The 12,451-nt window shown below is 49.9% G+C and overlaps 1 protein-coding gene across 2 annotated transcripts in view; it reads right to left on the bottom strand.

Annotated features, from left to right (window-relative positions):
* The window catches only part of G3BP2 (G3BP stress granule assembly factor 2), a 53,914-nt gene extending 42,411 nt beyond the window's left edge, over nt 1-11,503 (bottom strand). For both annotated transcript variants that reach the window (XM_077814879.1, XM_077814881.1), the window contains exon 1: nt 11,321-11,503. The gene's annotated coding sequence lies outside the window, so the exon portion shown is untranslated. The remainder of the gene's footprint in view (nt 1-11,320) is intronic.
* Nucleotides 11,504-12,451: the final 948 nt, after the last annotated feature.

Raw genomic sequence — 12,451 nt, 5'->3', positions numbered from 1 at the left:
ACAAGAGAAATACCGTAAGTACAAAATAAAGCAGTATTATGTTTGCCCACAGGAACACAATGCAGTACTGGATCCAACTAGTGAATCATGTAGCCTAAAATCCCAGAGTTTACAGTGGCAAGTGCCAGCTCTTTGAGGGGAAGGTTCAAGAAACCCTGTAGAAGGTAGTTAAGCAATAAGCAACCCACGAAGCAAGTTCCTCCTTAACCCCCATTAGTCAAAGATGGGTTCAAGCCTTGAAATATGAGGGTCTGTTTTTAACGTCTTCACTATACTCTGAATACTCATTAATCATAAGGATGCCCAGTCTTACTTGAATCCTGCTGCGCTCAACCTCAATTATATACCGTACACGAAGTACAAGTAACGCATCGTGAGAGAAGTGTTTCCCTTTATCATTTTCAATTTGCTCCTTTTCAATCTCACTGAGCATCTCCTTATTCTTGTATTACAACAAAGGATGAATAGAACTTACTTGTTCTACCTTCACCATATATTTTTTCCTTCCCTTATGTCGGTTTTTTAAAGCAAGCAATCCCACCCTTCTCAGTTTCTTCATATAAAAGAGTTCATCTATGCTTGTTATCACAACTGTTACCAGTCTCTGAACACACTTTCTGCTACACCCTTTGAAACGGAGACAAGAGCTGAACAGAGAAGAGTGTAACACTGATTTATATCATGTCATCACAGTAAAAGCTGTGTTATCCATAGAGCCCTACCGAATTCACGGTCCATTTTGGTCAATGTCACGGTCATAGGATTTTAAAAATTGTAAATTTTATGATTCCAGCTATTTAAATCTGAAATTTCACGGTGGTGTAATTGTATGGGTCTTGACCCAAAAAGCAGTTGTGGGGAGGTCAAAGGTTACGGGTGGGGGCGGGGTTGTGGTACAGCTACCCTCACTTCTGTGCTGGTGCTGCATTCAGAGCTGGGCAGCTGGAGAGCAGCAGCTGCTGGCCAGGAGCCCAGCTCTGAAGGCAGAGCCGCTCCCAGCAGCAGTGCAGAAATAAGGATGGTATTGTATGGTATTACCAACTTTACTTCTGAGCTGCTGCCTGCAGAGCTAGGCCTTCTGTCAGCTGCTACCACTCACCCCTGAAGGCAGCAGCACAGAAGGGTGGCATAGTATGGTATTGCCACCCTTACCTCTGCTGGCGGGGAGCCACCGTCAGAGCTGGGTGCCTGGCAACCAGCCACTGCTCTCCAGCTGCTCAGCTCTGAAGGCAGCGCAGAAGTAAGAGTGGAATAGGGCGGCGCCCCCTAAAATAGCCTTGCAACTCCCCTGTAACTCCCTTTTGGGTCAGGACCCCCAATTTGAGAAATGCTGGTCTCAACCGTGAAATCTGTATAGTATAGGGTAAAAGCCCTCAAAAGACCAGATTTCACGGTGGGACACCAGATTCCATGGCCTGTAACATGTTTTTCATGGCAGAGAATTTGGTAGGGCCCTAGTTATCTGGCACTTTACCAACCAGAAAGCTCTCTAAACCAGCATTTCGGTAGAGGTGTGGGATGCACGCTCTGGGAGACAGTTTGGGTGCAGGAGGGGACTTGGGGCAGGGGATTTGGGCGTGGGAGAGGTATAAGGGTGCTGAATCTGGGCAGCACTCATCTTGGGTGGCTCCCCGCAAGCGGCAACATGTCCCTGCTGCTCCTTGGCGGAGGTGTGGCCAGGTGGCACTGCAAGCTGCCTCCGCCCGCAGGAGCCGCCCTTGCGGCTTCCACTGGCTGCAGTCAATGCTCCTAGGTGGAGGAACAGCCACAGTAACTCCGTGTGCTGCCCCCGCCCCGAGCGCTGACTCCACAGCTCCCACTGGCTGGGGACCACGGCCAATGGGAGCTGCGGGAGAGGCACCTGTGCGTAGAGGCAGCTCACATTGAGCATTCTTTGTCTCAGGTGCTTGGCTAGCTGGTTCCTGTTCACATGCCCAGGGTCTACTGATCACTATGTGATCACAGAATCACAGAATATCAGGGTTGGAAGGGACCTCAGGAGGCAATTTAGTCCAACCCCCTGCTCAAAGCAGGACCAATCCCCAACTTTTGCCCCAGATCCCTAAATGGCCCCCTCAAGGATTGAACTCACAACCCTGGGTTTAGCAGGCCAATGCTCAAACCACTGAGTTATCCCTCCCTCCAAATATCAGGAAGGAATTTTCTCCCAGTTGACCTTGGGGGATTTTCGCCTTCCTCTGCAGTGTGAGGGTGCAGATCCCTTTCCAGGATTATCTAGGTCTAACTCAGTTATTTCCCTGCCATTGCAGGGGCCTCAAGCACTGGCACACCTCAGTCCCTCCTATTCTCTTCCTGGTGCAGATAGTAGCCTAGTCTCCGGTTGGGCTGTAATGCTTTGGTCTCCTTTCAGTTGTTGGGTTTAGTGTGCCAGACCTGGCTGGTGCAGGTGGACTGTGATATCAGGCTAAACAATCTAGCGGTCCCTTCTGGCCATAACTCCATGATTATGACTCATGCTGTAAACTGATACACAACTGGCATGCTGAATGAAGTTACGCTGCACTAGGCATTATCTTTATTACATAAGAAAAAAAAATGTATAATTGATTAAATCTAATTCTGCCACTAAATTTAGTTCCATGTGGAACTATAAAGACAGCAGTACTATGTTTGATAAAAAATGCCAAATTGCTATAACCCTTAAGGGCTGCAGAGCCAAAACGTTAATAGATCTGGAGGTCACTTGAAAAGCAAATTTCATATAAATCAAAGTTGCCTTTAATATTTCAATATTTGATCCTTCTTTCAGGTTATTCCACTAAATGTGTATAAACAAGATTGTGAAAGATGTCATACCTGAGATAAGCCATCAGTAAGGTACCTCAGAGATCAGCACTGCGCTGCTGTGCTTGTGTAGAGAGGTAAAGCTTGCAAACAAGACCAAAAATTGTAAGTCTCTTTAGTGACAGATAAATCTCAGAAAGATTTAAACATCTCAGGGCAGTGATCTATAGAACAGGTGATTAGCCCAATGTGACCTATGTAAAGTGATTCATGGTAGGACTAAAGAGTCAAAGACCATGTGTGTGTCTGGACAGACATCACAAATGTACTGAACCCTGGTGATGCCTCATCTAAAGTACTGTATCCATTGATAGCGTTACTGCAACATAGACACACAAATTATGAAAGAGGTTCAGAAAAGCGCTACTAAAAGTAAAAAATATGGCTACTAAAAGTAAAAAATTATATCACAGACATAATAGACTGATAAGCCTGTATCCTTTGGAGAAGATGGTTATTACAGGAAAATCTTGTCATTTGTTTCTATGAAGAAAACATTAGGCACACCAATATTTTGTGATATACAAAGACTACTAAAGCATTGTTCTTTGTAACCACAATTTCATCACCAGAGCTCCAACAAATAAAGTACTCTTAGTAAGGACAGCTAGCGCAATACAGCCATTAAACACCACCATCCAGCTTTGGTGTAGAACAGCAATACTCTACTCTGGCTCTATAATCATGTGTAGCTGTGCATGGACCACCTGCAACAGGCTTTTGATGTGCACTTCACTCAGTACTAGGTTCCAAGCTAGTTACAACAGATGCATACTCCATAATGCAGCGTGGAATGGAAAAGGAGATGCTATGGTCCCTTGAAAGCAGAAATGAAGTGTTCCTCCTTCTGTTAACCAGGTAGGAAACAGAGTGATATTCTCCTTGAAGTACTATAAAAAATGCTGATATTTTACGGTTGTAAAATATCAAAAGGTGTTCATTATAACAGATGAATTGAATCTCAATCCCGAAAACTAGTTTTCTCAAGTTTAACAGCATTGCCTCAATCAGAATGCAGAGGATTTAATCTCTCCCTCTAACAGAGGGACTGGGATTTTCAATCTAAGCCCTGGTCTACACTAGGAGTTGAGGTCGAATTTAGCAGCGTTAAATCGATTTAACCCTGCACCTGTCTGCACGACGAAGCCCTTTTTTTCGACTTAAAGGGCTCTTAAAATCGATTTCCTTACCCCACCCCCGACAAGGGGATTAGCACTGAAAGCGGCCTTGCTGGGTCGAATTTGGGGTACTGTGGACACAATAAGATGGTATTGGCCTCCGTGAGCTATCCCAGAGTGCTCCATTGTGACCACTCCAGACAGCACTCTCAACTCAGATGCACTGGCCAGGTAGACAGGAAAAGGCCTGCGAACTTTTGAATTTCAATTTCCTGTCTGGCCAGCGTGGCAAGCTGCAGGTGACCATGCAGAGCTCATCAACAGAGGTGACCATGATGGAGTCCCAGAATCGCAAAGTATCTCCAGCATGGACCAAACGGGAGATACGGGATCTGATCGTTGTATGGGGAGAGGAATCCGTGCTATCAGAACTACGTTCCAGTTTTCAAAATGCCAAAACATTTGTCAAAATCTCCCAGGGCATGAAGGACAGAGGCCATAACAGGGACCTGAAGCAGTGCCGCGTGAAACTTAAGAAGCTGAGGCAAGCCTATCAGAAAACCAGAGAGGTGAACGGCTGCTCCGGGTCAGAGCCCAAAACATGCCGCTTCTATGATAAGCTGCATGCCATTTTAGGGGGTTCAGCCACCACTACCCCAGCCGTGTTGTTTGACTCCTTCAATGGAGATGGAGGCAACACGGAAGCAGGTTTTGGGGATGAGGAAGATGATGATGATGAGACTGTAGATAGCTCACAGCAAGCAAGCGGAGAAACTGGTTTTCCTGACAGCCAGGAACTGTTTCCCACCCTGGACCTGGAGCCAGTCCCCCCCGAACCCACCCAAGGCTGCCTCCCAGACCCGCCAGGCAGAGAAAGGACCTCTGGTGAGTGTACCTTTTAAAATACTATACATGGTTTAAAAGCAAGCATGTGAAAGGATTAATTTGCCCTGACATTCGCAGCTCTCCTGGATGTACTCCCAAAGCCTTTGCAAAAGGTTTCTGGGGAGGGCAGCCTTATTCCGTCTACCATGGTAGGACACTTTACTACTCCAGGCCAGTAGCACGTACTCGGGAATCATTGTACAACAAAGCATTGCAGTGTATGTTTGCTGGCATTCAAACAACATCCGTTCTTTATCTCTCTGTGTTATCCCCAGGAGAGTGATATCATTCATGGTCACCTGGCTGAAATAGGGTGCTTTTCTTAAGGGGACATTCAGAGGTGCCTGTTCCTGCTAGGCTGTTTGCCTGTGGCTGAACAGAAATGTTCCCTGCTGTTAGCCACGGGGAGGGGGGAGGGGCTAGCCGCGTGTGGGAGGGGGTGGAGGAGACAAAATGCGACCTTGGAACGAAAGCACATGTGTTATGTATGTAATGTTAACAGCAAGGTTTACTGTGAAAGAGTGTACCCATTGTTCTATAAAAAGTGTCTTTTTAAATACCACCGTCCCTTTTTTTTTCTCCACCAGCTGTATGTATTTCAAGGATCACAGGATCTTCTCCTTCCCAGAGGCTAGCGCAGATCAGAAGGTGAAAAAAATACACTCACGATGAAATGTTCTCTGAGCTCATGCTGTCCTCCCACACTGATAGAGCACAGACGAATGCGTGGAGGCAGACAATGTCAGAGTGCAGGAAAGCACAAAATGACCGGCAGGAGAGGTGGCGGGCTGAAGAGAGGGCTGAAGCTGAAAGGTGGCAGCAGCGTGATGAGAAGAGGCAGGATTCAATGCTGAGGCTGCTGGAGGATCAAACCAGTATGCTCCAGTGTATGGTTGAGCTGCAGGAAAGGCAGCAGGCGCACAGACCGCCGCTACAGCCCCTGTGTAACCAACCACCCTCCTCCCCAAGTTCCATAGCCTCCTCACCCAGACGCCCAAGAACGTGCTGGGGGGGCCTCCGGCCACCCAGCCACTCCACCCCAGAGGATTGCCCAAGCAACAGAAGGCTGGCATTCAATAAGTTTTAACGTTTTAAACTTTTAAAGTGCTGTGTGGCCTTGTCCTTCCATCTTCCACCACCCCTCCCAGTGCTTCTCTCCTCCACCACCCCTCCTGGGCTACCTTGGTAGTTATCCCCCTATTTGTGTGATGAATTAATAAAGAATGCATGAATGTGAAGCAACAATGACTTTATTGCCTCTGCGAGCGGTGATCAAAGGGAGGAGGGGAGGGTGGTTAGCCGACAGGGAAGTAGAGTGAACCAAGGGGTTTCATCAAGGAGAAACAAACAGAACTTTCACACCGTAGCCTGGCCAGTCATGAAACTGGTTTTCAAAGCTTCTCTGATGCGCACCACGCCCTCCTGTGCTCTTCTAACCACCCTGGTGTCTGGCTGTGCGTAACCAGCAACCAGGCGATTTGCCTCAACCTCCCACCCCGCCATAAACGTCTCCCCCTTACTCTCATAGATATTGTGGAGCACACAGCAAGCAGTAATAACAGTGGGAATATTGGTTTCGCTAAGGTCTAACCGAGTCAGTAAACTGCACCAGCGTGCTTTTAAATGTCCAAATGCACATTCTACCACCATTCTGCGCTTGCTCAGCCTATAGTTGAACAGCTCCTGACTACTGTCCAGGGTGCCTGTGTATGGTTTCATGAGCCATGGCATTAAGGGGTAGGCTTGGTCCCCAAGGATACATATAGGCATTTCAACATCCCCAATGGTTATTTTCTGGTCTGGGAATAAAGTCCCTTCCTGCAGCTTTTGAAACAGACCAGAGTTCCTGAAGATGAGAGGGTCATGTACCTTTCCCGGCCGTCCCATGTTGGTGTAACGTCCCTTGTGATCCACCACTGCTTGCAGCACTATTGAAAAGTACCCCTTGCGGTTTATGTAATCGCCGGCTTGGTGCTCCAGTGCCAAGATAGGGATATGGGTTCCGTCTATGGCCCCACCACAGTTATGGAATCCCATTGCAGCAAAGCCATCTACTACAACCTGCACATTTCCCAGGGTCACTACCCTTGATATCAGCAGATCTTTGATTGCGTTGGCTACTTGCATCACAGCAGCCCCCACAGTAGATTTGCCCACTCCACAGGGCTACTGCCACTTGCTTCTCAACCATGAGGGCTGCTCTCATCTTGGTATTCCTGCGCCTCAGGGCAGAGGAAAGCAAGTCCCAAAGTTCCATGAAAGTGCCCTTACGCATGCAAAAGTTTTGCAGCTACTGGGAATCGTCCCAGACCTGCAACACTATGAGGTCCCACAAGTCTGTGCTTGTTTTCCGAGCCCAGAATCGGCATTCCACCGCATGAACCTGCCCCATTAGCACCATGATGCCCAAATTGCCAGGGTCCGTGCTTTGAGAAAAGTCTGTGTCCATGTACTCATCACTCACGTCACCGCACTGACGTCGCCTACTCGCCCGGTATCGCTTTGCCAGGTTCTGGTGCTGCATATTCTGCCGGATAATGCGTGTGGTGTTTAATGTGCTCCTAACTGCCAAAGTGATCTGAGCGGGCTCCGTGCTTTCTGTGGTATGGCGTCTGCATAGAAAAAAGGCACGGAACGATTGTCTGCCATTGCCCTGACAGAGGGAGGGGTGACTGACAACTTGGCTTACAGGGTTGGCTTACAGGGAATTAAAATCAACAAAGGGGGTGGCTTTGCGAGAAACTGAATGGCCCCCTTAAGGATAGAACTCAAAACCTCAAGGATAGAACTCAAAACTGGGTTTAGCAAGCCGTTGATTTCACAGAGGAAAGAAGGGAGGAGAAAATGAATCCAAAACAAATCTGGCCTATTTCTTGTTTTGAGCCACTTCATCTATCTTTATACATCTTGCTGGCAGCAGACTGCAGTACGACCGCTAGCCATCGTCATCTCCTGGGTGCTTGGCAGAAGACGGTGCAGTATGACTGCTGGCCATCATCTTCTGCTGGCTGCTGATTAAAAGACAGTGCACTGCTGGTAGGACTCAATCACCATGAGACGAAACTTAAAACGGAAATGACCTGGCTGAGTCACTCCCATGTTTGCCCAGGCGCCCCGACCTCATCAAGGTCGGTTAAAAGAGCATCCAGGACTACGACGGCTACCAGTCATACTGCACTGTCTGCTGCCAAAAGGCAATAAACTGCTGCTGTGTAGCAATACAGTACCGTGTCTGCCAGCACCCAGGAGACATATAGTGACGGTTAGCTGAGCGGGCTCCATGCTTCCCGTGGTATGGTGTCTGCACAGGTAACTCAAGAAAAAAGGCGCAAAACGATTGTCTGCCCTTGCTTTCACGGAAGGAGGGAGGGAAGGGGGGCCTGACGATATGTACCCAGAACCACCCGCAACAATGTTTTAGCCCCATCAGGCACTGGAATTTCTACTCAGAATTCAAATGGGCGGCGGAGACTGCAGGAACTGTGGGATAGCTACCCACAGTGCAACGCTCCGGAAGTCGACGGTTGCCTCAGTACTGTGGACACACTCCGCCGACTACATGCACCATGCATTTAGAGCATTTGTGTGGGGACACACACAATCAACTGTATAAAAACGCTTTCTACAAAACCGACTTCTATAAATTTGACCTAATTTCGTAGTGTGGACATACCCTCAATATGCTACAAGACAATCACATAGCAGCAGGGTCCATGCATCCTTCCCCCTACCCCAGCAATTTGGAGAAGGTTAGGAAATTGTAAACATATACCTCAAATCCTTCTGTGGTCTACTCCTTTGTCACTTAGAGACCCGATTACTACAATTCATTCTACCTCTGGCCACACCTTGAATCAACCTGGAAATTTGAGCTACTATAGGTAGTGGCTTACTTGGTAAGCAGCATATCTTGCCAAGTACACATGACATCAGTATTCCAGGATCTTCATGGACTTCCTGTTATTTCCAAATGATATTAAAGGTAAGTTTTAAGGCCCTAAATGACTTTGGACCCGCATACTTGAAAGACAGTATGGGAGGGAGGTAAACTCCCATAGAGGAGATCAATGGAAGCATGCAAACTGGATCTACCTCCATTCTGGATAGCCAGCCCTCTCTCTAAAAGACTCCTTAAATTTTAAAACTTACTTCTCCCCACTTCATCCAACATAGCCTAGATTGGTTGATTTTCATGGCATACTGCAAAGTGTATCTGTTTACTCAACCTTCCGGAGGTGTTGCAGGGAGCAGCTTGATAGGACCGTATGGTTGTGGGGCAAGAGTTTTATGAGGAGCTACTGGTGGATTAACCTCCACGATCAGGCCCTAAGGCAAGAGATGCTAATAAGTACTGCTGAAGTCAACACTACTCACATACCTAAGTTCTTGCACAGTATGCATGTCACGGGCACCAAGAGTAATAAATACCATTTTACAAGTTTCACCATAAATCTCTAACAATGCTAGTCTCATCACAGCTCCATTCACAGACCCAAGTGGCTCTTCATTTGTGAAAAACTGAACGCCAGTGGTAGAGAAAGTGTTCCCAAAAGAGTTCAGGTACAATGCAGTACAATGAAAGCAAACAGAAAGTAGCTTAAAACTTCAAGTCAGGGACTTGTCTCCTCAGTATAAACACCCTGTAAGTGGATATACTGCACTGTTAGTCTGAAGACTCATCTGTGAATGGACAAATATTTCATCCATGTAAATGATACTGGATAAGCAGAACAATAGAAATCTTGCTGGACAAGAGATGCAAGAAGAGCTGACTTGTCAGGAGGAGGAGCATTTTACTTTGAATATGCATAAAACATTCACACCACAGAACTTCTAAACCTGTACAGGGTGATCAGGGAGGACCTTTTCTAATCCACACGGGTATCTGCCAATTTCAGTGTTAAAACTGGTGTAATAAACAAGCGACATACCCTTTGACCCCAGTGTAACACAAGGATCAACAGAGCTCCTGGAAGGAACAGAGGACAACACGGCAAATCTGTTTTAAAAGAAGCTGGTCCATCTACCACCTCTCTCCCTCTGATGTTACCTTTACTGCTGTTCTCTAAATGAACAAAGCAGAGAGTCAAGGAGGGGGGAAATAAAGTCAGGAGACAGCTCTCTCCCACAAGAGTCTAGCATTGACCTGTTGACTACGCCTCTAGTCTTTCTGTTAGAAAGACAGAGAGACAGGGTTTTAAACATTTAATATACAATTAACAGCCAGAAAGATTCAAACCCATGCAGTGGGCCACACCAGGAAGTTCAAGGGGCAATACCATGTTGAATAACCCAGCTTCACCCCCAGCAAGTGAAGAGGCTGCTGAGATTCCTACTGAGGTGCGCTCTCTGGCATCAGCTTATGAGTTTTATCTTCTCTACCAACCTCTCTCTTATTTGCATCCTAAATACTTCCACATATGCCAACTAATACCTCTTCCTCCTTGATGTATAATCCTTTCTGCTGATTGGAAACTACGCTCCCTCCCACTATTCCTGCCCCACTGTCACTTTATAACCCTTTCACAAGCAATGACATCTTTCCTCAAATTAAGCCTAGCAGCACCCTTCTATTGTATTCTCTGACAACTCTCCAGTCTGTCCCTTTTTCCAAGAGTGGCATCAAAACTGAATATTAAAGAGGTGATCGGAAAGAAAACAGAAAAACTAGCACCTGCCTACTTTGGGATCCCCATGCATACACTGCCTAAAACTACCCGGGGCCTTTTTTCCTTGCTCCTTTCAGTTTAATGGGCACAGAAGCATGAACCAAGCATGCCGAGCAGAGATACTCCGTGAGAGCTGGTTTAGCTGAAGCCTGCAGGAAGGTTGTTCCCTATGTCAGGACCTGCAGAAGAGGAGGGTCTGACAGCCCCCTGTAGCCACGTTGGAGTGGGACACAGTGTTAGATGTAGGAAGAGAGAAGCAGCTCCACCCAAGCAGACGCATCCACGCAAGGGGTTGAGGACCAAGGCAGCTGGTTTCGGACCATCCCTCACAGGAGCGGGGACCCGGCCGAGCGGGGACGAGGAGGAACATGGCTGCACGGGTGACGAGGCGGTGGCGGCGCTGCCCAGGCTGGAGGACGAGGGGAGGCACTGCCGGGCCGGGGAGGCGCGATGCCCCGGGGGAGCGGGCAGCGCTGCCGGCCACGGGGCGGGGAAGGAGAGCCGGGGTATGGAGCCACCCGCATCCGGCCCGAGGGCAGCGCTGCGCCGTGACCCTGCCCGCGGGCCACCGCCCCGGCCCCGGCTACGCCCGCCGGCGGCTGCAGCCGCCCGATACGCAGCGGGCTCCGCCGGGTCAGGGTAGGAGCCGCCTGACGGCTGCGGCCCGCAGGGGAAAAGCGCAGCCCGCGCCGGCCCGCAGGGCCTCGGGCCCCCCCCCCCACCGACAGCCCGGCCCGCGGGGCCCCACCCCCCGCGCATCCCCGCCTCACGCCGGCGCAGCGCGGCTGTTGGGCCGGCCGGCGCCCGGCGTGGCGGCAGGCCCGGGCCGCGTCCCGCTCTCACCTACGGCAGCGCTCGGGGCCGGGCGCTCCCCGGGGCCTGGACGTGTCGGCGGGCGGGCGGGCGGAGCGCGGCGCGGCCTCTCCCGCGGGGTCCCAACGGGAGCGGGCTGCGGCGGGGGCTGGGCACGGGCACAGCGCGGCTCGGGGAGCGGGGCAGCGGCGCGGGCTGCGGGCTCTCGCTTCGCGTCTCCCTTATTGTCTCGCCCCTGCGCCCTGCATTCCAGGGCAGGAACCCCCGTCACCACCCTCCGCCAATCAACGGCGCCCTCGCTGTGACGCCTGCGGAACGCTCACTTCCCGCCGAACCGCACGCGGGGTTGAACGGCAGCGACCCGCTTCCGCCCGGCGTGACGCAGAGGGGCGGGCGGCCGCGCGCCCGCGCCCCTCGCCGCGTGTGCCCGGCGGCTTAGCACGAGCTCCGAGGGTCCTTCGAGCCCAACCAGCAGGGGCGCTAAGCGGGGGAAGGGGCTTTGCAGTCCCGGGTCCGTGGCGCGCGCTGCAGGGACCCTTCCAGCCCGACCGGCGGGGGCAAGGGCATTAGCTGCGGGGATCGTTCCAACCCACTGAGCTGGGGCAATCAGGAAAGGAGGCTTCGCAGTCCCAGGCAGCGGCATGAGCTGGGGGGGTAGTGCCAGTCCCCTGGGCAGTGCTATTAGACCGGTGGAGATGGGAATTGGCAAAACAGTAGGCAGTTGCACTAACCTTAAGGGTAAGGGGGAAGGAGGTTTTTAGCTCCGGGCTTGGGGGGGGAGGGGGAATTTGCAGTCTTGTGGCCAAGGGTGACCTGCTGAATGTAGATGCAGATGCAACTCACACACACGAAAGCAGTACCTGTGTTTTCGAAGTGGCAGTAATTTACCAAATTTAAAAAAAAAGATTTTGCAAACTAGCTTTAACTTTGAAACCAGTGATGTATTTGTGAAATTCCTTTTGTGGAAGGGAGGCTGAGGAAAAAGGTGTTGCCGTGCAGAACAAGGTAAATAGTGAGTCAGGATATGTTTTTATATAATAATTTAAACCACAGAAACATAAAGAGAGGAACCAGGAAACAGTATATCCTCTGGGGATAGGAAGCAATTGAACAAGCAGCAGCTAGCTGGTTGCCAAGAAGAAAATGCTTCATAAAGGGCAT

Source organism: Eretmochelys imbricata, chromosome 4, assembly GCF_965152235.1.
Source record: "Eretmochelys imbricata isolate rEreImb1 chromosome 4, rEreImb1.hap1, whole genome shotgun sequence".
NCBI lineage: Eukaryota > Metazoa > Chordata > Testudines > Cheloniidae > Eretmochelys > Eretmochelys imbricata.
The sequence above is the reverse complement of the archived record's forward strand: the minus strand, read 5'-3'. Positions and strand labels throughout refer to the sequence as shown.